Here is an 18,665-nt window from a genome sequence, read left to right as displayed (position 1 = left end):
ACCCCAATGACAAAGAGTTCTCATACTTTTCTCATGTTTATCAAAATTACTCAAGAATTGATTACTTTTCCATTGATCACCGTTTGCTTACAAATGTTATCGATTGTAAGTATGACTCTATTACCATTTCTGATCATGCACCTTTGAAGTTATCTATTAAGATAATGGATTCACTTACTAATTTTAAATCTTGGAGGTTTAACTCTATTTTATTGCAGTTCTCAGACTTTGTTAATTTTATCAAACAACAAATTGATTTGTTTTTCTCAACAAATTCTACAGCAGAGATCTCTAGTGGAATTTTATGGGACACTTTTAAAGCCTTTATTCGTGGGCAGATTATTTCATACTCTGCTGGAGTTAGGAAACAAACTAATTCTAAAATATTAACATTGGTTGATAAAATCAAAGCAATTGATAAGATTTATTCAGTGACTCCCAGCAAAGAACTTTATAAAGAAAGAGTGGAACTCCAAATGGAACATAATTTGTTATTATCCTCTTCGATTGAAAATCAGTTATTTAAATCTAGAACTCAGTTTTATGTGTATGGAGATAAGTCTGGTAAATTATTGGCTAATCAATTGAAAACTGCTTTGGCTAAATGACAGATTACTAGGATTTGTAAACAAAATGGTACTCTAACGATCGACCATAAGGAGATAAATAAAGCCTTTCAAGATTTTTATAATTCCTTATATCAATCAGAATTTGCTGAGGATTCTTCTATAATAAATGAATTTTTAAGGAAATTGAATATTCCAAAATTAACAGTAGAGGATAATGTATTTTTAGATACACCTATCACAGAAACTGAAATAAAAAGGCTATTTTTTCAATGAATTCTGGTAAAGCTTCTGGTCCAGATGGTTATTCTGCAGAATTTTTAAAATCTTTTTCCTCTATACCTTCTCCTTGGCTTTGTAAAATTTTTAAAGATGCATTAATTATAGACAAATTGCCACAATCTTTTTATGAAGCTTCTATTTCTTTAATTCTTAAAAAAGATAAAGACCCTATTGAGTGTGCATCCTATCGGCCTATATCCTTACTGAATACGGATTTTAAGATTTTTAGTAAAATTTTGGCTACTAGATTAGAAAATATATTACCTCGAATCATTTCTGAAGATCAGACTGGATTTATTAAAAATCGCTATTCATCTTTTAACATTAGAAAATTAATAAATATTATTTACACTTCCTCACCCAAAATACCAGAATGTGTCATTTCTTTAGATGCTGAAAAAGCATTTAATAGAGTTGAATGGCCATATTTATTTAATACAATGCAGCATTTTAATTTCAGTTCAAAATTTATATAATGGATTAAATTAATATACCATAAACCCTTGGCTTCGGTTTTTGCCAATAATCAAAGATCTCCTTTTTTTCAGTTATTCCGTGGTACAAGGCAAGGTTGTCCTTTAAGTCCGTTACTATTTGACATCACTCTAGAATTGAATTTTAACAAGAGTGAACTATTTCCATTAAATCTGCAAGTTTCAATTTATAAACGTTTACCATTTAAGGTTGTTACAGATTATTTTACTTATTTAGGTATTAAAATTACTAAAAAACATAAAGATTTATTTAAAGCTAACTTTTTACCCTTAATTGACCAGATTAAACAACTTGCTACCAGGTGGTCTCCACTATCTTTGTCATTGGTTGGTAGAATTAATGTTATTAAGATGATGGTATTACCCAAATTCTTATATTTATTTCAAACATTACCAATCTTTATCCCTAAATCTTTTTTTGATATTATTGACTCCAAAATATCTTCTTATCTTTGGCAGAATAAAAATCCTAGACTAGGCATAAAATATTTACAGAAGCCTAGGAAGGAAGGTGGTTTGGCTTTACCAAACTTGAGATTTTATTATTGGGCAGTTAATACACGATATTTAATATTTTGGACACAAGAATTGACTACAGCTGCCTGCCCACAATGGGTAAATTTGGAATGTAAATCTGTACAAGACTTTTCGTTGTCTTCAATCTTAGGATCTTCACTTCCTTTTTCTTTATCTAAATTGAATAAACATATAACTAATCCTATAGTCAAATACACATTGCGAATCTGTTTTCAATTTTGTAAATTTTTTGGCTTGAATAAGTTTATTCTATCATGCCCTATAGTATCTAATTATTTTTTTCGGCCTTCCTTTATGGATCAAACTTTTTTTATGGAAAACAAAAGGTATAACATGTTTTCGTGATTTGTTTTTAGATGATAACATTATGTCTTTTGAACAGTTATCTAATAAATATAATTTACCTAAAACTCATTTTTTTTAGATATTTGCAAGTTAGAAATTTTTTGTATAATGAGTTACAGTCTTTTCCAAAACTAAGTCCATTGGACATTACAGAAAGAATTTTAGCTCTGAATCCTTGTCAAAAGGGTTTAGTAGCTGTCATTTATAATATGATTATGAATATACAGCCAGATGTATCAGAAAAAATTAAGAATGAATGGGTAGAAGAACTTCATTGTTTTATATCCATTGAGCAATGGGAGAAAATGTTACTATTAGTTAATTCGTCCTCTATTTGTGCTAAACATGCTCTAATACAATTTAAGTTTGTACACAGAGCTCATATGTCTAAGGATAAACTTGCTCGATTTTATTCTTATGTTAATTCAACCTGTGACAGATGTCATTCTGATGTTGCCTCATTAACCCATATGTTTTGGTCTTGCCCTTGTTTACAAAATTACTGGAAAGATATTTTCAGTATTATTTCAAGAGTTCTGAATATTAATATCCAACCGCATCCTTTTACTGCAATATTTGGTTTACCAATGGTGGATAATAGTTGTCTATCCTCTTCATCTCAATGAATGATTGCATTTGTCACATTAATGGCTAGAAGATCTATTCTATTGAATTGGAAAGAAATTAATCCTCCAACTATATTTCAGTGGTTTTCTCAAACCATTTCTTGTTTGAGCTTAGAAAAAATTAGAAGTGTTGTTTTTGACCCTTCAGTTAAATTTGAAGAAACTTGGAGACCATTTATTCAACATTTTCATATGAGTTGAATTGTCTTTTCCTAAACCTTACTTATATTATCCTTAATTATTTGGATGGAGGTTCGGAATTATTGGCACTACTGTATATGTACTTAACATTATTCAATGGCCCATGTTGGTTAGTGTTTTCTTTTTTTTTTCTGGGGTCTTTTTTTTATTTCTTTGTTCATCAATGTTATGAGTTTGGGAGGTTATATGTTTTTATTATTATGTATCTGAATGTTTATTTAAACTATTAATTATGTACTCTCAAACACTTTGTATTCATGTTTCATTTATGTTTGTTTAAAATTAATAAAAATATTTAAAAAGAAAAAAGAAAGGACTTTTTAAAATTTCTAGAGAATCAAATTACTCTTTTTTTTGAAGAAAATGTGTTGGAAGAGAATTCTAGTCTTATTATTTGGAATGCTTTTAAGGCATATATTAGAGGACAAATTATCTCCTATACTGCTCATATTAAGAAAAAAGCTAATAAAGAGAGAACTGATTTAGTTAATCAATTAAATCAATTAGACCAGAAAAATGCTTTGGCACCAGACCCTGAACTATACAAAAGATGTATTGAAATTAAAACTAAATATGATCTTCTTATAACATATCCAATTGAAAGCCAACTTTTAAAAGATAGAAGCCAATTCTATATACACGGAGAAAAAATTGGTAAGCTATTGGCTAATCAATTGAAGACCTCTATAGCTAAATGGCAAATTAAAGAAATTTGCAAAACCAACAGTAATATGACAACTGACCATTTTGAAATAAATGATGCTTCTAGAGAATTTTATTCTAAATTGTATAGTTCTGATTCTGTTAAAGATAATACTGCAATGAACAATTTTTAGGCTAATTAAATATTCCTGGACTTTCGGTTGATAATCAAAAGCAGTTGGATTAACCTATTTCGCAGGAGTAAATCACTGAGGCTATACGTTCATTGCATTCTGGGAAATCTCCAGGACCTGACTAATTCTCTGGAGAATTTTATAAGGTTTTTTCTTCATTGCTTATACCTCATTTATGTTCTACCCTTACTGAGGCCTTCAAGCTGGGTAGGTTGCCACAGTCTTTTTATGAAGCTTCCATTTCGTTTATTGTTAAAAAGAATAAAAATCCCACTGAATGCTCTTCATATAGTTTGTCATATAGACCAAAATCTTTACTCAATGTTGATGCTAAGACTCTATCTAAAGTTCTGGCCCGTAGACTCAAACATGTTGTACCTTCTATAATATCTGATGATAAGACAGGATTTATTAAAAATCAATATTCCCATTTTAATATATGGCGACTGTTAAATGTTGTACACTCTCTATCTAAGGAAATATCGGAATGTATGATTTCTTTGGATGCAGAGAAGGCCTTTGATCGAGTTGAATGGAATTACCTATTTAAAACCTTAGAAAATTTCAATTTTGGGCCCAATTTTATTCATTGGATTAAATTACTTTACTTATCTCCCTCAGCTTGGGTCCTTACTAATTTTCAGATTTCCAAACCAATTAAACTCCAACATGGAACCAGACAAGGATGTCTGTTGAGTCCTTTGCTTTTTGATTTGGTATTAGAACCTTTAGCAATTGCCTTTCGAGAGTCTAAAGATATCACCAGTATCTTAAGGATAGGTACTATTCATAAAGTCTTGCTTTATGCTGATGACCTATTGCTTTTTATATCTAATGTTACAACCTCTTTACCTTCTATGTTTTTTTTACTGACTAATTTTAGTCAGTTTTCAGGATATAAATTGAATTTACATAAGAGTGAATTGTTTCCTTTAAATAATTTTATACCAACTGATATTAACCTTCCGTTTAAAATTGTAAGAAAACAATTTACATATTTTGGTGTAACAATTACTAAAAATTATAAAGACCTATTCAAAGAAAATTTTCTAACCTTAATGAATTATGTGAAAAAGACACTTCCTAATTGGTCACCTCTCTCTTTATCATTGATTGGTCAAATCAATTCTATTAAAATTACATTTTACCTAAATTTATATACCTTTTTCAAGTCATACCTGTTTTTATTCCTAAATCTTCTTTTGACTCTTTAGATTCGATTCTTTCTTCCTATATATGGAAGAACAGAAAACCTCGATTAAATAAAGCACACCATCAAAAAATTAAAAAGAATGTTGGCTGTAAAACCTACCCAATTTTAGGTTATATTATTGGGCAATTAAGATACGAAATCTTATGTTCTGATTATATTATATTGATCGTGAGGATTGTCTAATATGGGTCTTTTTGGAAGCCAACTTTGTTACAAAATTTTCTATTAATTCTCTTCTTGGACCCTCTCTTCCTTTATCCTTAAATAAATTAACTAACAGTTTGGTGGTTAAACACACTTTGAGGATCTGGCTACAGTTTAGTTTATTATTTTCTCTTTCCAGACCTATTTTTTCTAATTATTTTTTAAACCATCTACGACGGATCTGTTTTTTAGAGAATGGGCTAGATTAGGCATTAAATGATTTCAGGATCTGTTTGTTGGAGGGAATCTTTGTTCTTTTGAGCAGCTCTCAGTGAAATATAACCTATCAAATACCCACTTTTTTGATATCTACAGATTAGAGTTTTTTTAAGATCTAAACTACATATATTTCCTACCAGCCCAGATAAAACATAATAGATGTAATTTTTAATTTGAAACCTTTTGATAATGGCTCAATATCTTATATTTATGGTCTGTTGTTGGGATTGAGAATGGCTCCTTTAGACAAAATTAAAAAAGACTGGGAAAAGGATTTACAGATTTCATTATCTGATGAGACCTGGAGGGCTATTTTCAAAATGGTTAATTCTTCATCCTGTGCTCATCATTCCCTCCTACAATTTAAAGTGGTATATAAGGCTCATGTGTCTAAAGACAAGCTCTCTCATTTTTTTACAGATATATCTCCGTATTGTGACAGATGTAATAATAGAGAGGCTTCATTAATTCATATGTTTTGGTTATGTTTGAGCCTTGAAAAATATTGGAAAGATGTATTCCAAACTTTTTCTGTATTTTTTAAAGTTAATTTTAAGCCCAATTGTTCGACTGCCTTATTTGGTACTGTTGAGGAAAGAGCTATAATTTCAGAGCCTTCTCATTTGCAGGTATTGGCTTTTATTTCTCGTATGGCTAGGAGGGCAATCTTGCTTAAATGGAAGGAGGTTGCCCCCCCTCACATGCTCAATGGTTATGCGATGTTATGTCATGTTTAAATTTAGAGAAGATTCGTTGTTCAATTTCTGATTCTAACCAAGATTTTCAAATGCTATGGGGACCCTTTCTGAACTATTTTAAAAATCTTTGAATAGTTATTGTTATTAAAATATAAATCTGGGCTATTATTATAAAACAATATATGGTAAAGTACTCTTTATTTTTTTTATTTTTTTTTAACCAACCAGCTTTGTCTTGGTAGTGGGTGTAGACTTATTTTATAATATAATTAACCATATTATTATTGTATTTCATAGTTCTATTTATTTTATTTGATTGATCATGAATATGGGATACCATGATTGTATCAGTGTGATTTATATATAGTGCATTTTGTGCTCTTATTTTGATTTATAATAAATAGCCTTATGAATTCTGTATTTGTATATATGAAATTTAATAAAAATATTGGAAAAAGAAAAAAAAGATAGTGTTTGACATTTAGTCAGACTCAAATGTATGTCTGCCTCACCCAAGGTACCAAAAAGAGCAATCAGAGTGGCAATTAAGAATATGGGATAAAGATTAAAAAAACTGCTCTCCAGAATTTCTCTAGACTAGGAAAAGCCCAGTACACTTGAATAAGAGAAGCCTCGTCCCCTTTACACTTGTCACAAACAAGACTAATGTCAGGATAAAACTGGGACAATTTAGTTTTAGACATATGAGCCCTATGTACAACCTTAAACTCCAAAAAGCAGTGGTGATCACATAAAGAGGTTAAGTTAACTGACTTAAGAATTGAATCCCAAACCACATCAGATACAGAAATATTTAAATCATGCTCCCAAGCAGTTCTAATTTTATCAAAGGGGCATGCCTCAAGGTCACTAACTTATCATGAATAGAAGATATTAAGCCTTTACCCAATGGATTAATACAAAGAAACAAGTCCACAACGTTTTTCTCAGGCATCTCAGGAAATTTGATATTAAGGAGTTATAAAATGTCTAATTTGAAGGTATCTAAAGAAATGAGTATTAGATAGGTTAAACTTTAGAGACAGTTGTTGAAACATTGCAAAACAATTATCCATGAAAAGATCTTCAAAGCACCCTTTCTATACCAATCATGAAATGTTGAATCTTGCATAGAAGGTAGGAAAAGATGATTGTGTAAGATAGGACTAGAGAGAGAGAAACCATGAAGGCCATTATATTTTCTAAACTGGGCCCATATTCTCAGATTATGTCTAATAAGAGGATTAACAATTAGTCTGGGCAAGTGACAAGGAAGTGCAGATCTAAGAAGTGCAGAAATGGAGAGATCCTTACTAGAGTTCAACTCCAGTGCCACCCATTTTGGGCAGTCAGACTGATTATGAAAGAAGGGCCAAAAAGTAAGACAGCAAATATTGGCTGCCCAATAATATAACTGGAAATTAGGCAAAGCCATACCACCTTCCTGTTCAGATTTTTGAAGGTGAGCTTTATTAAATCTAGAATGTTTGCCCTTCCATAGATAGGACAAAATGATAGAATCGAACAAATCAAAAAAGCTTTAGAAATAAAAATTGGTAAAGACTGAAATAAGTATAAAAATTTAGGAAGGATATACATTTTAATGGCATTAATTCAACCTACCAGAGACATGGATAAGGGTGACCACTGTGTCAGACTCTGTTTTGTAGAATTCAAAAGATTAGCAAAATTTCCTCAAAAAAGATTCTTGAAGTTCCTTGTTACTGTAATACCAAGGTAAGTAAATTGATTATTAACTACTTGGAAAGGGAGGACATGAAATACTAATGCTTCTGCTTCTCTATTAATTGAGAAGAGTTCACTCTTGTGTAAATTATGTTTGTAACCAGAAAGCTGACTAAATTGATTAAGAAGTAAAAACATTGGGGGATAAGGAAGTAGAAAGCTTTGATATAAAAAGTAAAAGATATCGGCATAAGGAGAAATTTATGCTCAACTCCTCCCCTCCAAATTCAGCACAGCTACGAAAAGCAATCGCCAGTGGCTCTATTGCCAAATTAAAGAGTAAGGGACTTAAAGGGCATCCTTGTCGGGTGCCACGTTTAAGGCTAAAAGACTGAGATTGCTGAGAGTTAGTCAAAACAAAAGTGGTGGGGCATGAATATAATGATTTAATCCATGAAATAAAACTTTGTCCAAAATCAAATTTTTCTAAAACCGCAAAAAGTTAATTCCACTCCACATGATTGAACACTTTCTCTACATCAAGAGAAATGACACATTCAGAGTCCCAATTGAGGGTGAACATGAGATATTAAATAGATGCTGTATATTAAAAAAGGAAGGCGATTTTTAATAAAACCTGTTTGATCTTCAGAAATAATAGAAGATATAAAATTCTCCAATCTACAAGCCAAAATTTAAGCCAAAATTTTAACATCAACATTTAACAAAGAAATCAGCCTGTACAAAGAACACTCTGTTGGATCTTTTCCTTTTTTGGCTAAAAGAATGATACATGCCTCATTAAATAATGCTGCCAATTTACCATATTTAAACAAATCAGATGCTAAGAATAACTGAGATGAAAGTAGTGAGGAAAATTATTTATAAAATTCTGCAGAAAACTCATTAGGTCCAGGAGAATTACCCGACTGCAGTGCAGAAATGGCAGAGGTTATTTCCTCTAGTGATAATGGATCATTAAATTGTGCTTTAAAATCAGAGGAGAGCAAAGGAAAATTTAAACGGTTTAAAAAATGCTCAACAGAGATATTATCATTTGAAGAGTCAAAGGTATAAGGTCAAGAATAATAATTCTTAAATGTGTCATTACTTTTAGAATGATTCGAAGTAATGTTCCCATTTCCCATTCGAAGTTTTGTAATTTGTCGTTTAGCTTTAGAGCGTCTTAGTTGGTTGACTAAAAACTTGCTGGATTTATCACCATGAATGCAAAATCGGCCTTGCTTTCAAGAAGTTGACGTTCAACTGGTTGAGTGGAAATAAGGTCAAGCTTAGTTTGAAGTTTTACTCATTTCTCCTACAGTACAGGATTTTTGGTCTGGGCGTATAGTTGGTCTGTTGCTTTAATCTGACTGATCAAATCTAATCACTCTAAATGGGTCTTTCTTTCCAGATTCACAGTATATGAAATTATTTGACCCCTCAGATAAGCTTTCATGGCATCCCAGAAAACCTGGGATGAGATTTCAGATGACGTATTAGCGTTTAAGAAAAAAGTTATCTGGTCCTTCATAAATTTTACAAAATCATTATCCAATAACAAGGTTGGATTAAAATGCCAATGTTTATTCATTTGAGGGAGACCAAGAAAATTTATAGACAGGGTAACAGGGGCATGATCGGAAATCAATATACTCTGATAATCACAAGAGTGAACAGATGGAATCAGCTGGTTATCCATGGAAAAAAAATCAATTCTAGTAAAGTATAATGGACATGTGAAAAAAAGGAAGTGAAAAATATCAGTAGGATGGAAAAAATGCCACACATCAGAGATACCATAATTAGAAAGAAAAGAATGAATAGATAAAGCAGATTTACTAGGTGGCCTAGGAACAGAGGACGATCGATCCAAAACTGGATCTAGTCAACAATTAAAATAACCACACAATATAAGAGAATACAAACTCAAATCAGGCAATAAAGAGAAAAAACATTCAAAAAAGTTCACATCATACTGATTAGCCAATACTGCCCTAGTAGTACAGGTAGTCCCCGAGTTACAAACTTCAACTTACGGACAACTCATGCTTACGAACCAAGATAGGAGAACGCCGTATGCCATTTTAAGTCGGATTGTGATGTGGTCTGCCATTTTAAGTCGTTGCTGTTGATACTGTGTTGAGTGTTTAACTTTGTACTTGGCTTAAATTTTTCTTAGTAAGATTCACCCTGACCCCGCCCATTTTGGTTGGCTTGTGGCACAGCCAGATCAGCACCGGGCTAGAGAATGGAGGTTCCCAAATTCGATTTAGTGTCAGACTGCTTCCATGCCGGGTTGATGTCGATCCAGTGACTTCCATACCATCTGTGCCGGGTTGATGTCAAGTTCGCAACTCAACCTCATAAAAAAAAACACTGCCACCTCCAGTTTAAATTCCCTCACAGAATATTGTGGAGGATCAAATACCCAAACCCAGCACAGCCCCCACTTGTCCCATTTAACCTGTCTCAGTGTAATGCAGTTTAGGACCCGGGGAATTCAGTGCAGTGGTCCTTAACACCCAGCGGACCTCGGGAGCCGGCAGAGGTCGGGACCCGCCACCCGCAGTGTTTCTGTTTCATTGATGGGAAGTGATCGCAATTGAAAATAAAGTGGAAATAATAAAGCGTTTGGAAAGAGGTGAAACATCATCGGGCATTGGAAAAGCATTAGGCTACAGTTGGTCAACGATCAGAACAATTTTAAAGGGTAACGGATAAAGTGAGAATAATGGAGCATGTGAAAGGCCATGCCCTGATGAAAGCTACAATTATTACTAAGCAACACAGTGGTTTAATTATTGGAATACATACATTTCTTAAGTGTTTTACATGCATAAATAGGTAAAATATATACTATATACTAAGACAAATGTTTGACTGACGCTAAACAATACCAGATGTACTTGTTCCAACTTGCGTACAAATCCGACTTAAAGACGGACTCAGGAACGGAACTTGTATGTAACCCAGGGACTGCCTGTATACAATTTCCCCAGAGACAATAATAAAACAACCATTTGTATCATGTACTTTGCTGTGAAGCTCAAAGGGAACATTTTGATTAATAAGGATAGAGACCCCCTTGGCTTTAGTCCAGAAGGAAGAATGGAAGTGCTTTCCCACCCACCTTGACATAAGACAAAAGTTATCAAAACTATGAATATGTGTTCCTTGCAAAAAAGCAGTGTCAGCTTTGAGCTGCTTAAGATGTGAAAACACCTTCTTTCTTTTAACAGGATGGTTCAACCCCTTTACATTCCAGCTTATAAAATTCAATGGGCTAAACATTGTCATTTAAAAAACCATAAAGGGTAGTAGGCATAAACAAGATCAAACATTCAGATAACAGTTCTGGGGCAAAAATATAAGACAAAAGAATCAGGACAAAAAAATGTCCTGAATAACAAAGAATAAGTAAAGGTTCAATGTATCATGTTGGCACTAGAGCGCCCTCCCCCTCCAAAACCCAGAACTCGAAACTACCAAAAAATAGCAGCAAGCTCTTCAGAGAAAAAAAAACACCCCAAAACCCAACTTCTAGCTTTGTAACATCTTAGTAAGCTCTGTTTAACTAACAATTCAAAAACTAGAGAACTTATACACCATGTATCAAAATTATACATAAAGAAAAGAGAAATGCTCCATCAAACAGTATTAAACTTAATTCAAAATAACAATCCAGAGTAGCCTACCCATGAGAAACTATGAAAAAATTACAGTAATTTTAAAAGAAAACAGAAAAAAACCAGAAAGTAGAAAAATAAAAAATAGTACTTATCAGCCATTTTAAATAATCAACTGAATCTGATGGAGTTGAAATGGTGGAGAGACTTTCAATAAATAACCGAGTTAAACTACTTTTTGTCCAGTACTAAGAGTTATTCGGAGATGGGCTGGATAGCGCAGAGAGGGCCTAAATCCACGATTGTAAAACTGTTTCATAACTTCTTTATACTCGGTGCGCATCTTCAGAACTTGAGGAGCATAATCCTCAATGATACGGACGGAATGACCGCTGAAGTCCAATTTTCCCCTCTGATGTGCTTCCATGATCAAAAGGTTTCTCACCTGATATTGATAAAAACACAGAATAACTGGGCGTAGCCTAGAGCCCATCTCGGGGTTGGCCAGAAATGAACGTGAGCTCTGTCTAATGTTACGTATTCAGGCAACAATAAATATATGAGTTTGGCAAGGGTTTATATAACAAACAACACATTTATTAAACACTGAAAACAAACCCCCCAAATGTAAACAAACACTAACGTAACCGGACATCAGCTGCTGTGCGGCAGCTTAAACAGTTCTTAAAGCGATGCAGCTCAAACAGTTCTTTAAAGTAGTACTGCCAAAAGTTCAGAAATGCTCACGGTCCATTTAAAAGGAGAGGCTTATAAGACTATTTAAATTCTCTTTCACGTTGTTTTGCTTCGATCCCCAATGTCAAACTTTTCCCACGAAGAATTTACGAAACAAAACGGCTTAAAGGCACTGACCTTTCCTTTATCACACTGTCCTCAATCTTCTGCTATCCTGCAGAGATTAACACGAGAACAGTCAATGAATTCCTTTCCAAATAAGGATTAAATACGGTCAAACCCGTTTCACCGTTGAAAATAGATTCTCCTCAATCTTTAATTACCGAACTCCGATCTTCACTCTCCACTGATTCTCAAACTAGCAGTATTGTAAAGAAACTGCTGGCAATGACCTTTTAAACTTTAGGCATTAGATAAAACTTCATCTTTCAACTAAACTGCGTCATCACATTAAATCACGCAGTGGCATGAAGTCAACTTGGCAAATCCAGCCACAAACTGCCCCTCCTCACAGGGTGGGGTCTTCCTTTTATAACCTGTAAAAAAAACCTGTCACATGATCTCTACTGGCGGGAAATTGACGTCACTCCACCATCACAAGACCATTACCTCAAGTCCAGTATAGCTTCAACCCCAGTCACGTGACAAGGGTACCACTGTCATGTCACGAGTACGTAACACCTCCCTCCAAAAAAACATTTTTGGTCTGACAAGAACAAAAATTTCAAAAATTATTTACAAGAAAAACAAATATATAAATATTATAACATACACAATATACAATACCATCATATAATATCTTACAATACAGTAGGAGAGTTACAATTGAAAAAAACCACTCCATAAAAAAAATTGCATTGTACATTCAACATCGAGATAGACAATCAGCAACCACATTATCTTTACCTTTAATATGAGTTATCACAATATTGTACTCTTGTAACATCAAACTCCAATTTAATAATCTTCTGTTTTTGTTTTTCATCTTACTCAGAAAAATTAACAGATTATGATCAGTGTAAACAATAAGTGGTTTTTGAGTTGTACCAACATATACCTCAAAATATTCCAGAGCTAAAACAAGAGATAACAATTCTTTCTCTATTGTCGAATAGATTCTTTGATGCTTATTAAATTTCTTAGAAAAGTAAGCTACTGGATGATCAACCTCATCACCCTCATTCCTTTGCATTAATACTGCTCCTGCAGCCTCATCACTAGCATCTACAGCTAATGAAAAAGATTTTTCAAAGTCAGGTGCCTTAAGCACAGGTTGTTGACATATCATTATTTTCAATTTTTCAAATGCTTGTTGACAAGGCACTGTCCACACAAACTTCACATTCTTCTGCAGAAGGTTAGTTAATGGAAGGGCAACATTAGCAAAATTCTTACAAAATTTTCAATAATATCCTACCATTTCCAAAGAATCTTCTGAGAGTTTTTTTCCCCGTTGGAGTGGTAAACTCTAAAATTGCCTCTAACTTTTGCCTGAACAGGAGCTACCTTACCTTGACCCACAACATAACCAAGGTAAGTCACAGTGGCATGTCCAAATTCACTCTTAGATAAATTAATGGTTAAGTTAGCTTTTGAAAGCCTTTCAAACAATTTCTCTACCGCAATAATGTGTGCTTCCCAAGTATCATTTCCTGTCACTAAATCATCACTATAAGCATCAGTATCTTTCAATCCCTGAATCACAGAGTTAATCATCCTCTGGAAAGTACCTGGGGCATTCTTCATCCCAAATGGAAGAACATTATACTCATATAACCCAGATGGAGTTACAAATGCAGAAATCTCTCTACCTCTGTCTGTTAATGGAACACACCAATACCCTTTCAATAAATCAATCTTTGTAAGGAACTTTGCTTTTCCAACTTTATCTACACAATCATCTACTCTAGGAATTGGATATGCATCTGTTTTTGTTACAGCGTTCATCTTCCTATAGTCCATACAAAACCTAATACTACCATCTGGTTTTGGCACCATAACACATGGCGAACTCCAATTTGAGTTAGAATGTCTAATAATATTATTCTCTAACATATATTCAATTTCTTTCTCAGCAGGTTCACATTTTTCTATGTTCATCCTATATGGATGTTGTTTAATAGATTTGGCATCTCCAACATCTACATCATGTGAAGCTATAGTAGTCCTTCTCGGAACATCTGGAAACAACTCCTTATATCTAAAAACTAATTCCTTCATCTGTTGTTTCTGCTCTAGCTGTAAATGTGCTAATTTCTCATCAATATTTTCCAGAATGGTTGAATTTGGTAACCTAACAGAAACAATGTTGGATTTAGAATGAAATTCAGATGAATCATCTATCATGTTCTTAGTTAAATCAAACTCATTCTCACTAACCACAACAGTCACAGTATCAGATTGTTTCTCAAAATATGGTTTTATCATATTTATATGGCAAAGTTGTGTTGACCTTCTACAATTTGGAGTTTTTATCACGTAATCCAGATCATTGATTTTAGACACAATTTCATAAGGACCATGAAATCTAGCTTGTAAAGGATTTGTCTGCACTGGGAAAAGAACCAACACCTTATCTCCAGGCTTAAACATCCTCATCCTAACTTCTATATCATACCAAGTTTTCATTTTCTCCTGAGCCAACTTTAAATTTTCCTTGGCTAAGCTACAAGCTTTATGTAACCTGTCCTTAAATTTCAAAACATAGTCCAACAAATTAGTGTGTACTTCCTTACTAATCCATTGTTCTTTCAATAAAGCTAAAGGTCCTCTAACTCTATGCCCAAACACAAGTTCAAATGGACTAAAACCTAAAGATTCCTGTACCGATTCCCTTACTGCAAATAAAAGTAAGTTTATACCCTCATCCCAGTCACTTTCATTTTCCACACAATACATCCTAATCATAGTCTTGAGGGTAGAATGAAACCTCTCCAAGGCACCTTGCGATTCTGGATGGTATGCAGATGAAGTAATTTGCTTAGCTCCCAATTTATAAACTATCTGTTGAAACAATCCAGACATAAAATTACTGCCTTGATCAGTTTGTATCTCCTTAGGTAATCCAAAATAAGTAAAGAATTTTATAAGAGCCTTTGTCACAGTTTTAGCTTTTATATTCCTAAGTGGTACTGCCTCTGGAAACCTAGACGAAGTACACATGATAGTCAACAAATACTGATAACCAGTTTTTGTCTTTGGTAATGGACCAACACAATCTACAATAACTTTAGAAAATGGTTCACTAAATGCTGGGATAGGTTGTAATGGAGCTACTGGTGTAACCTGATTTGGTTTACCCACAATTTGACAAGTATGGCACGTTTTACAAAACATCGCCACATCTTTTCTTAAACCAGGCCAGTAAAAATGTTTCAAAATCTTTTCCACAGTTTTCCTTACCCCTTGATGTCCACCTAAAGGCACACTATGAGCTAAAGTCAAAATCTCATTTCGATAAACTTTCGGGACAACTACCTGGTAAACAACATTCCAATCCTCACTTGCAGGAATTGTAGGCGATTTCCACTTCCTCATCAACACTCCTTTTTCCAAGTAATATCCTACTGGCACCTTCTCAATTTCACTACCTAGTAAAGCTTGTTCTCTTAATTTTATAATCTCAGAGTCTCTATTCTGCTCTGCTATCATCTCCTTCCAAGACAGAGATAAATCTTCATAGTCAGACTTACTCCAAGAATCTTGTTCAAACAATGAAGGTAAGAAAGTCTCTGACACATCCTCAAAACTCGAATCCTGAGTTGAACAGTCCTGAATAACAACCTCATTCTGCGCATCAATCTTTTTAGCCATAGCTCTAGTCACAACACAGGAAGAATCGGTGTTAGAATTCAACTCTGGTTCCTCTGACTCCATTGACAAATGCACTTCAGGAAAAACTTGTCCACCTGCCAAGTCATTACCTAACAATAAAGAAATACCCTTCACAGGTAAGCTATGCTGTAATCCTACTTTAACAAATCCTGTAACTAACCCTGATTTTAAATTTACTTTATGTAAATGTACAGGCATAAAATCACTCCCAACACCTCTTATGCAAGTTACCTCACCAGTATCAGACTCTCCATTAAACTTCAACACACTGTCTAACATCAGTGATTGAGAAGCTCCAGTATCCCTAAGGATTTTTATTGGCACCAGAGTAGATCCTTCTTTCAAGGATACAAACTCTTCAGTTATAAAATGATCGTATCCCTTTCTAACTTGGTCAGACTCTAACAAAGCCTCATTTGTGTTTATCAAACCCTGTAACTTTACAGATGCTTCAGTATGTTGCACACAAGCATCTGGAACTGCTTCCTTCTCTTTCTTTTTCAATTTGAAACAGTTAGCTATTACATGGCCATGCTTCTTACAATAGTTACAAATAAGACCAAACTGTCTTTCCTTCACAGGTTTTCCTTCCTCCTTACCTTTCTCATTAACATCTGATTTAATTTCTAATTTACCTTGAGTCTCCATGTTATTTTTCCTCTTAAAAATTCTGCCCTGAGGAAATTTATTCTTATGGATTAAAACATACTCATCAGCTAATCTAGCAGAGTCCTGCAACTTATCAGTACCCCTCTCATTTAACTAGGTCCTTACTTCAACAGGAATGCTTCTTTTAAATTCCTCCATTAAAATCAGCTCTCTCAATGTATCATAATCCCCATTTACAGTTTTAGAAGAAACCCATCTCTCAAAGCACATAGCTTTATCATAGGCAAGTTCCACATAAGTTTTTTCCACAGACTTTTTCAAACTTCTGAATCTTTTCCTATAAGCTTCTGGGACCAATTCGTATGAGTTTAGGATATGCATTTTCACAATATCATAATCAAGTGCTTGCGCAGCAGTTAAAGCTGTGTAAATTTGTTGTGCTTTACCTTTAATTACACTCTGTAACAACACTGACCATTTAACTCTCGGCCACTCTAACATCCGAGCAATAGTTTCAAAATGTTGAAAATATCTTTCCACTTCTGTTTCACTAAATGGAGGGACCAATTTAATTTCTTGACTAGCAACAAACGGTTTGTTAGAACCAGAAGACTGTTTCCCAGACCTTAATTCCTCCATTGCATATGCAAATTCTCTCTGTTTTTGTTCAGCCTCCAATTTACAATGCTCCAATTTCATCTGTTCGATTTGCAACTGCATCCCCAGATTACTTATTGGAAACGACCCTAAAACCGAATCATCAAAAACACCCGAATCCACATAGTGTGACGCGATTTTTCTCTGTATTACAGCCTTTGATGTAGTCTGCAAAATACCTTTGAGTTGCAATTTACTAGCTATCTCAGGTGCTTCAATTTTCTTCGCCTTCGCTAACAACACCGCGCCTGGCGAAGCCAGAAACTCATCAATATTCATTGTTGCCGAAAAACACTCACAAGCCAATCAAACAAAAGAATCGAGTATTCCCCTTTACCAAAACACCGATTCAAAAGTTAGCAAGCATTTAAACCAAACGATCCAATCCGGACGCAGCCCCCATATTTATGTTACATATTCAGGTAACAATAAACATATGAGTTCGGCAAGGGTTTATATAACAAACAACACATTTATTAAACACTGAAAACAAACCCCCCAAAAGTAAACAAACACTAACGTAACTGGACATCAGCTGCTGTGTAGCAGCTTAAACAGTTCTTAAAGCGATGCAGCTCAAACAGTTCTTTAAAGTAGTACTGCCAAAAGTTCAGAAATGCTCACGGTCCATTTAAAAGGAGAGGCTTATAAGACTATTTAAATTCTCTTTCACGTTGTTTTGCTTCGATCCCCGACGTCAAACTTTTCCCATGAAGAATTTATGAAACGAAACGGCTTAAAGGCACTGACCTTTCCTTTATCACACTGTCCTCAATCTTCTGCTATCCTGCAGAGATTAACACGAGAACAGTTAACGAATTCCTTTCCAAAGAAGGATTAAATTTGGTTGAACCCGTTTGACCGTCGAAAATAGATTCTCCTTGATCTTTAATTCCTGAACTCCGATCTTCACTCTCCACTGATTCTCAAACTAGCAGTATTGTAAAGAAACTGCTAGCAATGACCTTTTAAACTTTAGGCATTAGATAAAACTTCATCTTTCAACTAAACTGTGTCATAACATTAAATCAAGCAGCAGCATGAGGTCAACTTGGCAAATCCAGCCACAAACTGCCCCTCCTCACAGGGTGGGGTCTTCCTTTTATAACCTGTAAAATATACCTGTCACATGATCTCTACTGGCGGGAAAATGACGTCACTCCACCATCACAAGACCATTACCTCAAGTCCAGTATAGCTTCAACCCCAGTCACGTGACAAGGGTACCACTGTCATGTCACGAGTACTTAGCACTAATTCAGGTGGGGTCAGAAGAATATCCTTCCCAAAAATCTCACAGAGTAAAGAAGAAAAAAATTCAACAGGAGATCCA

Source organism: Hypanus sabinus, chromosome 13, assembly GCF_030144855.1.
Source record: "Hypanus sabinus isolate sHypSab1 chromosome 13, sHypSab1.hap1, whole genome shotgun sequence".
In the NCBI taxonomy this organism is placed as follows: domain Eukaryota; kingdom Metazoa; phylum Chordata; class Chondrichthyes; order Myliobatiformes; family Dasyatidae; genus Hypanus; species Hypanus sabinus.
The sequence above is the reverse complement of the archived record's forward strand: the minus strand, read 5'-3'. Positions refer to the sequence as shown.